The sequence below is a fragment of the Limulus polyphemus genome, unplaced genomic scaffold (genome assembly GCF_000517525.1).
Source record: "Limulus polyphemus unplaced genomic scaffold, Limulus_polyphemus-2.1.2 Scaffold442, whole genome shotgun sequence".
Taxonomy (NCBI): Eukaryota; Metazoa; Arthropoda; class Merostomata; order Xiphosura; family Limulidae; genus Limulus; species Limulus polyphemus.
Window position 1 is genome coordinate 263,960 of NW_013666052.1, and position 18,127 is coordinate 282,086.

The 18,127-nt window shown below is 33.2% G+C and overlaps 1 long non-coding RNA gene across 2 annotated transcripts in view; it reads left to right on the top strand.

Annotated features, from left to right (window-relative positions):
* The window catches only part of LOC111085522, a 44,757-nt gene that overhangs the window by 2,967 nt on the left and 23,663 nt on the right, over window positions 1-18,127 (top strand). For both annotated transcript variants that reach the window (XR_002610346.1, XR_002610347.1), the window contains exon 2: window positions 15,295-15,390. This is a non-coding gene — a long non-coding RNA (uncharacterized LOC111085522). The remainder of the gene's footprint in view (window positions 1-15,294; window positions 15,391-18,127) is intronic.

Sequence of the window (18,127 nt, forward strand, 5' to 3'; positions counted from 1 at the left end):
ATCTACTTAACACAGTACATCTTCTAAGTGCTTTAGTTGTTATCTACTTAACACAGTACATCTTCTAAGTGCTTTAGTTGTTATCTACTTAACACAGTACATCTTCTAAGTGCTTTAGTTGTTGCTAATTGCATCCAACAATAAATAACAAAGGTTGTTGAAAATAGATTAAAAGTTGTTCTTTTCAGAGGATAAACTTACAGATTTTGAGCTAATAAACATCTAACAAAATTTTAAAGAAAAGTATTTTTCTATACTGTAGGTAAAAAACTCTTAACACGTAGCATGTAGCAAGAAAATATATGTTAAGATATTACCGGTGAGAACTTCTTAAATGTATATATTTTCTATAATTACAATGCATACAATGTTTCAAAATGCATAGCTTGTGGAAATATATATTTCGAAGAAACATCTATCTCCACTGAAACCACTTCCAAAATTATAAAAGTTGTCCTCTCTTATGTAGGCAATTTTTTCTCAGGTAAATCATACTCCTTTTGGAGTTTTAATAATAGGAATAATGTATTATTTTCTAGAAAATATTTTGTCTTTTGGTTTTTCGCTTCTTTGAATTTTAACTAAAATCTGTTAAGGTGTAAAGTTTTTAACATATGAAAATTGATGCCTTGAACCCGTTTTGGTAAACCAGACGTTCGGTTCTTGGGTTCTTTAAGGAGCGATACTTTTTAAAATGAATAAAATATGTTTTGGTCATCTTAATTTAGTTAATGTATCATGCTTGAAATGTCTTTTATTGTTTAATTGTTTTCTTAATAATGATGTACTCGAGGACTATCAACGTTAGCTGTCCCTAATTTTGAGGTAATAGACGAGATAGAAGGCAGCTAGTCAACACCACCCACCGCCAACTCATGGACTACTTTAATCGAGTAGTGGGATTTGACCGTCACACTTATAACGCACCCCGGCCCCAATAGGCAGAGCACGAATTCTTTTTTTTTAAAGGTAACAAACGCGAACCACGGAATTTCGAATCCACAGCTCTACACACTAACCATTGGGACGTGCTCAACCTTCAGATTTTTTGTCTTAATCAAACCTCAATTTTAATAATTCAGTTTTTTTTATTTATGGAGTTTACAGCTGGAAAGTAGCCAGTGAAGCCAGGAAATCGGTTTGGTAAAATACAAATAATAATAATAAAAAGAAGAAAAATACTATCCAAAACTCGTATATTAGTTGGCTATCAAACTGAAACTGTCAAGGTATAAATTTTATCTGTTTGTAAAGATAAATGTATAAAGAATGTGTTTTAGCTTACAACTTTTCAGCAAGTTGGTGGAATCTATTAAATACATAATTCAATATATTTATTCTCATCAACGTAGAATCATAATAACTGGGTTATTTCTAGTTTGTAACACACTCATGCTTTGCTATACAAATTGGTTGCACGAAAGAAGCTTAGAATTGATTGTTAGAGAAACGAAGCTCGTTATATCTATTGAGTGACCTAGAAATGAAATTATAAGACCTAAACGAAAACGTTACTTATGACGTATAAACATAATTGTAGTTAAGCTACATGTATTTCACATTCAAAGCAAACAACAATCGTATATTGTTTTATATTTATGACATGTGCAAACTTGTTTTCTTTCAATTGGCGTTTAACACAATTTTTTTCTATGTCATATAAAAAATTAGGCGTGTCCAGAAATCTTTAGTTCTGAGATAAACAATTGGGCTAACACAAGTACTAGCAGCCAAAAGTTCAGCTGTTAAACAATGTTATTTGTAAGGTTATTAGCACAGACCTAGCTAAAATATACCTTTATGTTTCTAGGTAGTTAGCAAACCTAATCTTATGCCTAAATAAGCTTGATATTATTTCAAATTCATTTAGTAAAGCAACTGTGGTTAATAAATAATTATCTGTTTTTAAATCAGTATAAGGTTCGTGTAAACTGTCGTGATCATTCACTGAACAAAATAATTAAAAAAAACAAGTATATACGACACAACTGATTTTTAAAAACGATGCTTTTCTCAGAAACAAAACAAAACAAAGCCGTGTGTATGTCTTTTGTTCACACTTAATAGACCTACTACTCCACTTCAAGCACTCATTTGATCAGAAGTTAAGAAACCTAATATTTCACACTCAATAGTCGCTTGTATACCTAATTAACAGATCGTTTTTTCATGTACTAATAATTTATCAATCCACCATAATTATGCTCTTACCATAATATATCCACTATAACAGTAAAATCCACTTTTTCTTCCTTACACGTTAATAAACCTAATATTTCACACTCAATAGTCGCTTGTATACCTAATTAACAGATCGTTTTTTCATGTACTAATAATTTACCAATCCACCATAATTATGCTCTTACCATACTATATCCACTATAACAGTAAAACCCACTTTTTCTTCCTTACACGTTAATAAACCTAATATGAATAATAATAATTATTGCTTAAGTTTTAATAAAAGTGCACAATGTTGTCACAAAATATTCACCCGTTTAGGCACCAAAAGATTATCCCTCTCCTTCAAGCTTTCGTTTATTAAAATTCTAATAAATTGCCATCACATCACAAAGGTTTCTATTTACATTTTGATCAACTTATCGTCTACTACAATTCCTCTCTTGCTGACGTCTCAACAAGTCTACAGTCTACCATAATTACTATTGTTGAGCTGACATTTAACTTGTTAAAACAGCTGTTCCACTGTAATCTTTTTTCTTGTTCACACATTAATAATCATACAATTCCGCAACAAAGCATCCACTTTCTAACGTGTTTAAAACTTCTTTCTTCTTAAGCTTTCTTCACTTATTAGCGAATTATTAAAGTTACTATTACACCACAATCACTTAATTGTTTCAATGTTAATAAACCAACCGTACCACGATAATCTATCACTCTCTTAGACGTAATTAAAACTGCTATACCACTATAATTAATCATTTGCTTAAATAAGGCTAACCGTAGGTTTCCATAAAATCGTTCATTTTTTTCTACAAGTTCAGATTAGTAGCTCACTCTATCAATAACTTAAGGTATAGACCATCTGAAATAAAAGCGTTAAAAAACTGCTCATGATTTCAACGATCGCCGCTCGTCATTTTTTTAGGGCTGCCAAAAGTGAACGTAAATTTCACAGTATATGTAGAAAAAATAATCATAAGATGGCCTGTCGTATGACAATAAGGACACGTTAAGGAGAGTGCGTCGATCTAAATAATGGTTCTTTAGCCAAGTGGTTAGCGAACAGGGCTGCAGATAAGAAGGTCGAAAGGTTCGAGTTCGTCATATGTCCGAATATGCTTCGAACTTTCAACTGGAAGCGTTATAAATGTAAAAGTCAATATTGCTATACGATTAAGAGTAATTTTATAAGCGGTGAGTGGAGTTGGCTAGTTTCGTTCTCTCTAGTTATCATTTACAAATTAGAAATTGTTATTTGCTTGAACCGCAGGGTCTCTGACCTTGCTGTTTAACCCGTATTTGGCAAGAGGTGCCATTGAGTTTGAAAAATATCATACAGCCTAAAAAGCTCGTTTGCTAAAATAAGAGGTAATGTTGTACCATTATCCCAGTTTATTTTTCGATTTCTTAAAACAGAATTTATAATTCCCTCTTCCTTTATTTTATGAGTTCACAACAAGGGGCCCCCCAGTGGCACAGCGGTATGTCTACGGACTTACAACGCTAGAAACTGGGTTTCGATACCCATGGTGGGTAGAGCACAGATAGCCCATTGTGTAACTTTGTGCTTAATTACAAAGAAACAAATGCAACAAAGGACCCGTTTCATCTACATAGCGAATGTTACAATTATCAGGCTTAATTTGATAAACAGCATCCGAGTTATCTACTTTTTAACATTTATCCGTAGAATGGATAAAATTTAACTGTGAAGAGCTACATGGTATAAATGTGACTCGTATACCTGCTGAGCTCAGTATATTTTAATTCACTTTTAGCCACTCTAAAAATACGGTAAGGTAATGATGTATTATAGGTGGCGTGTTTGTTAGGAACCTCAACATTTTATTATATATTTTTTTTAAATAAAAAAGCGTTAGAAAAGATACTGTAACCGATAAGCTTTAAAAATTAAGTAATATTTTTCTGTATTTTGATCGGGAATTAGTACACAAACAAGGTTTTAACGGTAGACTTGTTATGACAACTTGTGTGATGAAAATCAAAATATATACCTGAAATAAAAAATAGAATTTGATGAAGGTGCAATCAAAACACCAACGATCAATGATGAGCCATTACATTCTTGTTCAAGGTTGAATTGGGTTAACAAGTTTTGTGAAGGGAGAACTGTCAACCCCATCGCAGTTAACTACAAATAACATCAACAGACCTACTCCAGAACTTAACACCTTTGGCAAAAGAATTCAAAGCAGAAGTTTCAGTGTGTTGCATGAATACTTCTGCATCAAATCAGAAGCAGGAGAACCATGACAGCACCTTGAAGTTGTTGATACGTTGTTTTTCTCCAAAGGAGTTTTGTTTGTAATTAAGCACAAAGCTACATAATGGGCTATCTGTGCTTTGCCCATCACGGGTATCGAAACCCTGATTCTAGCGTTGTAAGTCCGCAGACATACCGCTGTGCCACTGACAAAACGGTTGCTTTCAAACAAAACTTTAGCAAGATCATCGTTTTGAAGAACGGGAACCTAAATTGATATCTAATTTAAACTTTGAACTCAGCTGCTTCCACAACTAGAGAAAGAAAAATAAACGTGAAAAGGCTAATGACCATTAATGCAGAATGTTTTAACATAAAAAACTGAGTAGAAAATTAAAGGTATTTAAATTTCTACAATATGTTTGACAAAACATAAATAGGGGAACAGACATTTGAACCAGGGGCGCAGAAGAAACTCTATTTCATAAGTTTTAGGCAGACCATAAAATAGTGGAATTTGACCACCATTGCTCTAAATAGACCAGCGTTTAACACTTTTGTTTTAGATTGAGAGTATATATATTTTTATAGGCCCAGAGGCTTATATCTTTCAAATTGTAGCTAGCTTATTCACACGTTAATAAATCAATAGGGACATAATAATAAAAGTACAATCTTATCATAAATAATTACCTAATTCTCAGCTATCCATGAACTTAAAACTCATACACTCATTATCTTGCTGCATGCTATTTAATGAGCGTGTAGCTACAGTTTAAGCAATTTTGCTCACATATTAATTAATTTATTTTTCAAGCACAGGTATTTAATAAACCTACGAAACCACCGTAATCACTCATTTACCTGTACATATTGATAATTCACATTACATGATAGTTAATTATTTACTCGTATGTTAATGAACATGTAAACCCTCCTTAACCGCTCCTTTGTTCACGTGTAGATGAACCTACTATACCTGATGATGACAAAACCTTGTCGAAACGTTGTACATTTGCTGTTATGTTAAACTTATATTAAAGTTTTTTCTCATTACCCATTCAAGCCGTCTCCAACCATTATTAGCCTACTATACCATTATAACTATCCATTAGTTCGCATTTAAAAAAAAACAAGAATAATCTTCTGTCCTATTTTAGTCACCCATACATGTTATTCCACGTAAGAGACCCACTTTTCCTCCTTAGTCATTCATGCCTTTAGATTCTAACTGTATAATATTAGGCGTGCATTTCTTTACGACTATACTTCTTGTAACACCTCGTTCATATGACAAGTCCCTTTCTTAATATATACAAATTGGATGTTTAAATAGAGTTCTCAGCTAATAGGAAGTAAAGAGATCCATGTCTCACCTTCACGAAATAGATGTATCATGTTATACTTACATGTTTGGTATTCGTGTTCTATCTAAATTCATCGTGTTTCACAAAGTAATATTTACTTGTTACTTCAATCACTCACTTAGTGTTCGTTCTTCTTTATAAATGTATTATGAACCAATTATCGTTATCTGTTACCATTGTGACACCCAAAATGATAAGTCGACCCCTCTACTTTTAGCTTCTAAAATATTTTAATCACTACCATTTAGGGTTAGTTCACTGTTACCTCTGTCTACATACCCAAAACTTTATTTAGCCATGCTGGACACGATTGGATTAACCTTCATACAGATTCGCTTCAATAAGTACACAAACTAGACAAATATATGTTAAAATTACCCACATCGAATTGACCTCGTTAACAACTTATAAAGATGCATTCCTCCTCCTCCTCTTTAAAACAATCTGCTACAGAGAAAGGGATTTGGATGATATTCGTACATGACAAATTAAGACAGTGTGTAAAAGGATGATTTTTACACACTGTCTTAATTTGTCATGTACGAATATCATCCTTTCTTACACACTGTCTTAATTTGTCATGTACGAATTTCTTTACAACTCGCTTTTCAATATACCACACTATGAGTTCACACACACAACTTAGTTATAAATATACCAATCCCCAAAAATAAGTTCAAGCTCGTACAGGCTCCTACATCCCATATTTTACACACATGGCTTCCTATACAATAACCTTTACTATACCCATACCCAAAAATAAGTTCAAGCTCGTGCAGGCTCCTACATCCCATATTCTACACACATGGCTTCTTATACAATAACCTTTAGATGTAATCTTCTTCAGTGCAACCTCTACACACATCTTCTCACACGCCAGCTCTCTTTCAAAAGTGCTTTCATTGGTAAAGCCTCTATGCAACCTTTTAAACACTACTAACTTCCACACAACTTCCTTCACAGAAGTCGCCATTCATAGCTTCCTAGACACTAACTACAACATAAGACCTTCCTTCTAGATACTAAATTACACAAACGACTACCTTCATAATTAGATTTTGCACACGACTTCTCTTACACTATTACGCACACATACACAAATTCCATCACGCTAGGCTCATAACATTCTCCCTCGCTCCCCAACCCCACGGTTTACTAAGGACTAAGTACAGCTACGTTTTCCTAGACATTAACATCTACACTGGCCTCCACACAAAACATTCTACAATATTTTCATCCTCTACCAACCTTATTTGCACTAGTCTTTAAGCATAAGCCTACAAATTGACCCTACACTCTTTAGTAGCTTACACACTTAACCACATTCACTAACCTCTAAACATGAAGTTCTTTCAATAACTTAAGCACACCACCTATTTTACAATAAAAAATAAACACCTTCTGAATATCCGATACTCTTAACAAATATAATTTAGCCTCCGCATTGCACTGAAAACGGAATATTTCATTCACTACTCTTTTCACACACACACACATAACTTTCTTTATTCTACTTGCTGATTCGACATTCACATTGGAAGACAGAGAGTCGTTGACCTTTAACTAGTCTCAGGCTAGTGCGATCTAGAAAGGGTAATGTTTTGTAGTATATGCTGCGAATATATATTATTCTAATTTTGTTCGAACAACAAGTTTAGTGGAGGCTCAGACATTTTGTTGAACAGACCAGTTCAGAGCTGTCTAGTCACAGTCACATATAACAATCATGTGATCATGTGTGCTAACTTTTTAATCAGTCAAGCACAAACTAATTACGTTTGGAAGAAACTGGACTAAACTACTAGAAAAGCAACTTGATACTAACTTGGACTTGCCTTTAGAGAGCTGGAACGTGGCATGTCTATAAAATGTGAAATATTGTTCAAACGAGACCCAAAACTCGATCGCTTTCGAATAGTTCACTATTCTTCTGAAGGAGAAAAAAGAAGAAGGATACAGAACTATTCGAAAGCGCTCTAGTTTTGGGTCTCGTTTGAAATCCATTTGTAAATATAGTTAACTTAGTGTTTTTTCGGATCCAGTGTATCTGTTCTGTCTTTCGCTATATTTTCATCACATGGCCACGGGCATTATTTCACTTTTATCTTAGCAGTCACTCACCTTTGATTATGCTTACTTATGCTCTCATTCATCAACATCGAATATCACAATACTATTATCCAAACTCTGTTTCCCACGCAACACCTTCGTTCACACAATAGTTTCCACATTCTTAACACTCACGGCCACCTAGAAATTAATTTCCTTGCATACACATTACCTCCAAGCACAATTTATTTTACACTACACACTTAACATTCAACCTTCTTCACATCAGCTTTTCAAAGAGCCTTCTCCACCACAGTTTTCCCACATATAAGCTCCTTCACACTGTTCCACACAAGCAACCTTCTATGCAGTGTTGAAACGTTGCAGAGTTTACTCCAGTCTATCCTAACCAACTATCTTTGCAAAAAAGCATCTAGATACTACTTTTCTCAGATATCCTTCGCCGTACTTTTTCTCCTCTGCACTGCTATCCTCAATCAACTTTATATACAGCGATGTTTAAGCACAATTTATTTCCCAAATAGACTCTATAATCTTCTCCTTTACGTTGACATTTTTACTTAACTCGCATTCACTAAAAATATATGTTATTTTAGAGTCCATGTGCAAACTTCTTTGCTTTCACTCTTCACTCAACCATCACCATTAACACACGAATCTGCATATATAACTTTCTCTTTTCTAGCCTTTACTCATCGCACTAACCATTTCCTTCTCTCTAGATTCAAACACAGCTTCTCATACATTACGGTGACAGCTATCAGTCCTCGAAACTAGCCTTTACATTACCTCACACACACACACACACACCATCTCCTTCCATCTAGCTCCAAATAAAGCTTCTCCTACGTCATGGCAGCTATCAGTCGTCGAATCTAACCTTTGCATTACCTCTCACCTACTGTCTTCTTCTCTCTAGTTCCAAATAAAGCTTCTCATACATCATGGCAGCTATCAGTCCTCGAAACTAGCATTCACACACAATTTCCTTTACGGTTGTTTCTAGTGTTATAACCGTCTTCACACAATTGTTTTTCTGTTAATTACATAAACAATATCCTTCACACTACTCCCCACAGTAATCCTCCTTCACAATAGCATTCACACACACACACACAATTTTCTTTATAATGATTACTATATACAATCGCTGATCGCAGCACACAACCTTCAGTACTATGAAATTCTCGCGTATGCTTGATTACATCAATATTTTCAAACAACTATTGATACACTTGTCTGCTCCACAACGTTCTACTACAGATCCAATGCGCAGTCAAATATGCATGTGTTTTCAGCATTATTTCCTGTATATTAACCTCTACAGATAGCTGGCCATTATAATATATTTTACGATAGTCTCAATACACAAACTGACCTATTGCTGAAGTAGATTGATTTCTAGACTCTAACACCCGAATACATAGGTATTTAGAAAAAAATCAATAGCAGTCATGCTGAAACACTTTGAATTATATAACTATTTTATTATTTGCAGAGAATAAAAAAAAACGATTGAGAAAATATTCCTGATGCAAAATTCAGTATGAGACATCTCTATTTAAAGTGTGTAATTATCAAATTTAAAAACTAAAACAAAAGTATCCACGAAATATTTATTTACAAAATATAATTATTTCAAATCATTGTTATTTCTAGATTATAACAGATTCTTGAAAGTCGTGCGTGTTATATTGTCCTCAGATTATTAACTTCAGATATACTTGTGAACGATATTTTATAGAATATGAGTTCGAAACAAGAACGTAGTTTTGTTTTTTGTGACTTTAATTTCTCTGTTTTCGTTTTTCAAGCTCCATGCGTGCGGACCAAACATAGAATCAGTACGATATACGTTGAAATTCTGTTTCAAAAATAGTCTTATTCCTATGTAAGTGGTATTTGAAATGATAAGCTAGCAAAACATTTTGCTTCAGCTATTATTTCTCAATAAAAACAGTTAAACATTCAGAATAAAATTTTTAGTTGAATACACAATTTTAAGGCGACCCCTTAGCTCTACCAAAATGGCGATTTCCTCAACAGCCTGGTCTTACTCATCCAGGACAAAGCTCAGCAACTTTAAATTAAAAATCGATACTGGCAGCCCTAGACTAGTCTGTTTTTTGTAAAATATCCATGCATCTCTTACAATCTCTTGCTGCATCATCTCTCCTCCCCCGGCTTTAAAAATCAATAAAACTCTTTCATCTTGGTCAGCTCATGTGTTATTCAGGCTTCACCAATCAACCGTGGATTCACGCACGCGCAAAGGGCGCGGACGTTACCTAACGTGTCAAACAACTGAAATTTCGCATTACTCTTTATTGTTTATCTATACTGACTAACAATTCTTTACATTTAACAAACAAAAGAAGACCTAAAAAATGAGCAAGTAACTTGTATTGTTGTATTTAAAATTGTTGCTGATATGGGAATATTATACAGAAAACATATTTTCCATCACGTACCCGTTACAAAAGACATATTTTTTTCACTGAATATACATTGCTCTAATCAATGGTGATAATACTGAGCATACAGAGAGTGAGTACACGTTAAAATGTTTTTCATATCGAAACTGCAACAAAAACGTTGGTACAAAAGTATGTAGTGCTTTCTTTAGCTATAAAAATTTTTGAATATTGCAACAGTAATTATTATTCAGTATCATTTTGACAAACCTTTAAAATATATTATATATTCCACTACAGAGGTGGCAGGAGTAGCACTAAAACTGTGGTTTGAGTGCAGGGGACTTTGACCTTGTTATCAGTAGTAGTTTACTAAGTTGTGCTTATAGTGATGAGGTGGAAGACTTATTAGTACAGTCTTCATTAAAGTTATTGATTAAATATTTATAGCATTTTTACGAACCATAAATGTAAAGGATATGAAGCATCAAGGTTATGCCTATAAATGGGAACTGAATAGGCAATTGCACGATATTTAGTCACTAATTATCTCAAATATTATTGATTTGTTTTAGCACAGAGCTACATAATAGGCTATGTGCACTTTCTCCGCCTCGCTGAATCGAACCCTAGATGTTAGCATTGTAAGCCCGTGGACTTACCGCTGATCCACTGAAAATTACAGCAACAACCACTAAATGGCTATTGTTAGGGTATAAACAACGTGATATAAATTTAACTCTTACCTTCTGTTTTAGGCTTAATTTGCATTATATAATTGTCGAGACATATATATAGAGATTAAAACACAATGTGTTAAAAAAAATGTTTTACTCCACTATTATACTGTTGGTAAATTTCATCTGTCAGCTCAAGGTCAAAGTTTAACTTATGATAAAAACAAGTTTTGTCATATGACGTAACACGTATTAGAACATGACTTATTAAATTGATATGTGCAAAGTTATTCAATTGTAAGTTGTAATCTTTGTGTTGAGGCATTTTATTATGACTGTCTTGGCATTTATCGTGGCTTAATTAACATTATTAATATTGCCATACATAACTCATTAAATAACGTGACTCATATTTAGTTAGTTTAAAACATATACGAGTGAGTTGTGATTCAAAATTTGTGGAGAAACGTTCTCTAAAAGTTTTTAAGTCTTTTGACGAACTTTGCCCCCCAGACAGTTAGAAACGAGTTAGGAATTCATAATTTGCTGTTTTCGCTATACATATGACATTGAAATAATGTGTTCAGCACTGATGTAGGGCCTGCTTTCGTAGTGTAGCCTAGAAAATTCGTTATGACACTAGGCCCATAAAACATCAGTTATTTTTTTGAATTGTGGTACTGATGCATCAAACTACGAATTGAATAAGATCAAGTGATAGATAATAAATGTCAATGTATGATATTTGGGCATTAACGTATATTCGCATTTTCTTGCAATTTTTTATAGTAAACTGTGATCAAAATATGTTTTGTTATGTTTATTTGTTTCATTACTGTATACATACTAGTTACTAAATATTTGACACTATACAATTATCTGCTTGTTTTAGTTGATTAGCTGTTTTATCAATAGTTTTTATAGATATGATTTTTTTGCCCCAGCGTTAGGTCATTTCTGTTCTACTAGTTTTTATATTTGACCTAAGATTATATGGATTTTTCTTAATTTGATATATTTCTGGTATGATCTTTTTGAACAAATTTTAAAGTTTAGTTGAACCTTCATTTGTTAGGGCCTTGTTTAGTTAATGAAATAATTTTAACGATTATTTACTGATTCTGAATTAGTATTTTTTTTTTTCAAATAGGTCAGCCATTCAATTTTGTGTTACGATTCCTTGTCAAATTATTCAGTATTGTGGGAATATACGATTTTGGTTGTTTAATTTACTCTTTAATTTTCTTATTACAGATTGAATGGCCCCATAGCTTCAGCTCAACGATGGTTGAAGCCGATTCATAGAAACCTGTGTGATCTTAACACAAAACCTCTTAACTAAGCTGTCTACATCATTACATTTACACGTACGATGATTATTTTAGACATTCCCGGCTGTGTGACACACTTTATGTACTTTAATTGTTATATTTCACATTCTTAACACTTTCATATTATTTAATCATGACTCAAGAAATCCCATGCCTCAATAGATTAAAGCATATTTTTAGCTTATCACTCTTTATTTTGGTAGGAATTCTGGACTTGATAAGCCGTTGATAAAGAGTAAAAAAAAAGGATCCTCAATACGATGATGATGAAGATTCGAAAGAAACAGTGTAGTTAGGACGAAGCAAAGGGAAAAACTTGAACTGGCAATAATGAATGGAAAAGAAACATGACATGTTAATTGTTTTTTGTTTGTTTGTTTTCTGGGATGTGAGTGTAGATTATTTTTTGCCTAAGAGGCCAATGTTTTCTTCCATCAGTTAATCATGCTGTCCCTTTCCCAAAGTATCTACAAGCCACACACACTATTGGAAAATCTTGAACTAACTCACCTAAATTTGATCCATGAAGAACATATTTAGGACTATTTGACAAGTTAGACTATATTCTTCCGGGCATTATCAACTGACCCAGTCTATGAAACAACATTGAAAACTTTGAACCAAGCACTTATTGAAACACATTCTAGAACAATATCAGCATAATCACAGTATTTATTGAAACACATTCTAGAACAATATTAGCACTTATTGAAACACATTCTAGAACAATATCAGCACTTATTGAAACACATTCTAGAACAATATCAGCATAATCACAGTACTTATTGAAACACATTCTAGAACAATATCAGCATAATAACAGCACTTATTGAAACACATTCTAGAACAATATCAGCATAATAACAGCGCTTATTGAAACACATTCTAAAACAATATCAGCATAATAACAGCACTTATTCTCACCAAAGGTAGTGCTATATTGTTTTAGGATTGTGAACTAAAACCTCCTCCTTCCTCCATTTATCACTATATATCTCTTGATGCGATTGATAAGGCAGCGTATTTAATAATTATAACAAATGTAGTTGCATGCAAAATGACACGTATTCCAGAGAAGAACATCCACCACTGTTAATCTTTGGAGTGCGAATTATTTTTAGATTAGATGTGGATTTTCTCAGCAATTCCGAACTCTTATAAGCTCTATTGAAATACATATATGAATGAACTAACTTCAATGCACATTTTATGAAAATATGTGTAGTTTATAGCGTATACCTGAAGTATTTAAGATGTTGTAATACATTAGAGTCATTCAAAATCACGTATCTTCCTTTAAATTCATTTCAGGCGAACATCTGTATCCAAGGGGGGCTTATACGATAAGAAGACTCACAGTTATAGCAATGAAATGAATGAGTTATAAGGATAAATTGAACGTAAGACATCAACGATACTAGCAGAGCTGAAATTAACTTAGATACAAACATACACTGGCGAACCTTAAACATAGCCACTATATCTCTCTGTCTGTCTGTCACTGAGTGTGAATAAATAACTGTTTTACTTTCACGTTACTTCAGGTTTTTTAAAAACTGCTCATTTCATAAGACCGCTGGGCATCACAATTACTCCCAGTTACGTTGAAATCATTTTCATGAACTTGTTGTTCAGCGGTAAGTCCAATGGCTTATGACGCTAAAATCTCGTTTCGATACCCGTGGAGGGCAAAGCACAGGTAGCCCATTGTGTAGCTTTGCGCTTAACGACAAACAAAGAAACAAATGAACTTGGAGAATACTTCATTGACAAGTGTAATTATATATATATATACTGTTTATCGTTCATGGACACAGATATAAGGCTGGTGGGAACCAACTAAACTCGTATGCACCAGAAGCTTCCAGATATCAAGGGTGCAACTTTTGCTAAGTGGTTGATCAATGATACACATTATATTGCGTGTTTGAAAAATCTTCTTCAAGTTATCAACCAGCGCTTTTAAGTAAAATAAAATAAAACACATTCTACGGCAGAAAAAAAAAAACTAACAAACTCTTAACATGTGATATATTCAAAGTTTTATTTTTTTAGAATAGTCAGAAAACGAGAAGAGAACGAAAGAATTGAGCAGAATGTACTTGAACAAGCAGGCAAGATTACGTGACTAAAAGTACATTATATCTACAGTCTTTTGTGTTCGTTACGAAAGCTTTCTTCTTCGTCATGCACCCGTCTTTCTTCACTTGCTATCTACGTAGTTCTTTGTGTAAGAGAATGCCGAAAAACTTCGGAAAAAAAGATATGATAGGAACTACACAGAGAGATTACAAACAATACATTTTTCAGCTGGCGAGTACATGTGTGAACTTGTAAAAGTTTTGTTTTGCATCCAGTTCACACGTATATGTGAAATAGCTGTTAAACATTAACATATATGCACATAAACACACATATATTCTTTAAATATGTTTAGGTTTTTTTTTCCTTAGGCTACTTTCCCGTTATTAAAACTAGATGATTTACGTTAATACTTAGAATTTTGGTGTACAGTACAATTTTTTATTCTTTTTTTTTGTGCATGTTAACTTCAGAGTGTGGGCTTTGTACAGCATGGAACTGTAGAGTTGTTTTATTTAGAACATAATTTATATTTGACTTCTTATTTTGAAATAATCAACAATTAAATTGGTTTTGAATTGTCCTTGTGATATTTTAGTACCATCTGAATAGCATCGACGGTTTAAACACTTTTGCCCCACCCTGTAATTAAATGTATGTTCTTAAGAATCTTGACGTTTCCATGAAGAAACCCTCTAACCAAAACAGAAACAAATCATTGCTGAACTACTATTGGGTTTATTCTGTTATTCTCTGTAAGTGTAAAGTCATAAACACAAAATATTTACCAAGAAAAAAAATACACAGATGGAAGGAAAACAAGAGTTAGTAAATATAAAGGTACTAGCTACGTATATCAATTAATGTCTGTCGTAGCAATGGAGCGTTTTACGATATTCTAGTGTTACTAATGAGTCTTTCGAATATCCTCTTACTCCATAGGAGAATTGGAGCAAACTGACGAGGCTGAGAACAGTTCTAGAGACAGCTGGCCGCCTATCCGATGGTTATGGTCCTACTTGTCTTTACGTCTACATAGTAAGTATTGTTTGAAACTATAGTTTACACTTAAATGTAAACTATAGGTGAGGCTAGATTATGATAATCCTTTAGAAAATTTAACGTAGCAATCAATTAAATCTGAAGAAACAAAATCTGAGTTGAACATTCCCGACGTAATCTACCTCGCATTTTAATGTTAATGTCGTAATACAAAGTGCCGACTGTTTTCACGTATTAAGCTGCTATTTTTAGTTTATGATAATTCAGGAAGTTTAATAGTTTGTTTTTAAAATTGTTGGCATGGATTGATCTCTTTTGATATAAGAATAATTAAATATTTAGTTAAGCCTAATACTGTACAAAAAAAGAGGACAAGATGTGGGCTCCATGTTAAAATATTTTCAAGTTGGATGCTCATACATAGATGTATATATATATATTTAGAAACCTGAAATTGTTCTAAGCAAATATGATTGTATAAAAACAAATCTTACTGAAAGTTTTTTCTTCTAAAATTCAACCAAAACAAGGAATATCAACTTATATCTAGATAGGCAATTTATAATTCGCCCCCGTCACACCAAACATGCTCGCCCTTTCAGCCGTGGGGGCGTTATAATGTGACGGTCAATCCCACTATTCGTTGGTAAAAGAGTAGCCCAAGAAATGGCGGTGGGTGGTGATGACTAGCTGCCTTCCCTCTAAATTAGGGACGGCTAGCGCAGATAGCCCTCGTGTAGCTTTGCGCGAAATCTATAACAAATAAACCTTTTGTCTATCAATTCAATATTAAAGACGGCCCTCGTGTAGCTTTGCGCGAAATCCATAACAAACAGACAATTATAATTCTTAAATGATGCTTATACACTGATCCAAGTTACCATCCAAGTTACACACAGATTGTTCTGACATATGTTTTCATTTTGAGAGCTGCATATTTCAAGAAAGGTTTCCATTAATTTGTTCAACCCACCAGAAGGCTTCGATAACAGAAAACTGCAATCAGTACCACAAGCACTTTGCTTTTCATGACTTAATAAGTACCAATGAGCACAAATATACTAATTACAAAACTATTAATAAAGTTATTCAAATGGCATGAAAACGCTTCATTTTCTTTTCAAAGTCGCATATTAGCATATCTATTCTTTCTCTTTTACAAGACTTGTCTATAACTTTCGCTGTAAACGTCTTGAATAACTGATAAATTATCCTTACATGCTTCATGAATTCTATTTTATGTGCTTCGCTTTCTAGTTCTAAATAAATAAATTTTTCTTAACAGATAAATAAGTAAATAAGACTTGTATGATTACTTGAAACAATTCATGCTAATACGTTAAAACGAACCATTTTTAATTCATTACTATTTTAATATTGCCGTGAAAGTTATTTTAAGAAATTTTCCTTCTGAATCACTTAATTCAGCATTATTTTAAGCTACTTTAGAAGCACCCCCCCCCTCCTTCCCAGTGGCTCAGCGGTATATATGCGGAATTACAACGGTAGAAACCGGGCATCGCTACCCGTAGCGGGCAGAGCACCGATAGCCCATTGTGTAGCTTTGTGCTTAAATACAAACAAACAATACCTTAGAGGCCTATAGAAAGAGAAGATAAACATCCTGTTATAGTTTCTTCAATCCCCTCTTTCCTAATGATACATTCGTATTTACTTATTATTTGATGACATTAGTGATTTTGACTAATTCATTGGAGGATTTATCTGAACTTTCAGCTATATGAAAGCACTGGGCTATTCCCCCGTTGCCAAAGTAAAACGCGGTAAAAGTTTCAAATATAGAAGTATAGTTTGGGAAATAGAGTAGATTTTGAGAAGTATTTAAACGTTTACGTGTAAGTTGTTAAAAGTGCTAACTATTGAGTAACAACTTTAACGAAAGACAACGTTTTCGCCGAGAATGTAGTCAATTTTAACATGATATACACTTACACTCATATCATTACCATTAATAATCATAATTATTACATACTGATGTAAAAATAGTTCTCCTTTATCATCAGTAAGTTTTCCAGAATTAAAATGACTATTATGATGCAACCAGGAAGCCTAGAATTCATATAAGACATTTATAAATGAAGATATGCACCTACAAAAAAACGTATTCTCTCTCAAAATAAAAGTAAAGTACAAGTCTTTTTTTCGGAGGTTCCTGAGCATCATTTAATATGACATCATCCTTTTTATTTTTCGGATCTCCTGCCTTTGACCGCCCATGTAATTAAAGGGCGATCCACCTAAATCATTTTCAAGAGAATTTAACAAAATGATTATTAAAGTGGATTCAAACATTAAGCTATGAAATTTCACATTGATGTAGTACATAGACATTTATTTACTATTATGTAAAATAATGTGAAAACTTAAGTAGATACTGAGATAATTTTTAGACTACCTTTTGTGCTGGGTTTAAGGTTATTCATTAATTGTTTGCTATCGGGTAAAATTTCAAAATGTTGTTTTCTTTTCCATGCTAAATCAACCCGAATTTAGGCTTTATCTCTCAGGATATCTCCTATACGTGTGCATAAAGAACAACCTTAAAGTTTTTCACATAAAATGTTAACAAATGTAGCTACTTTAAATAAATAACAGTTAATACTTGATTACACAAAGACAACTCCTCTTAAAGTTATGTTCTAGAATTAAACCATGAAATAGCAATTTATATTTAGATAGATTAATTTTTTTTTTTTTGTTGATTGTTTGATTTGTAATCAAGTCACAAAGCCTACGCATTCTGCTGTACCGT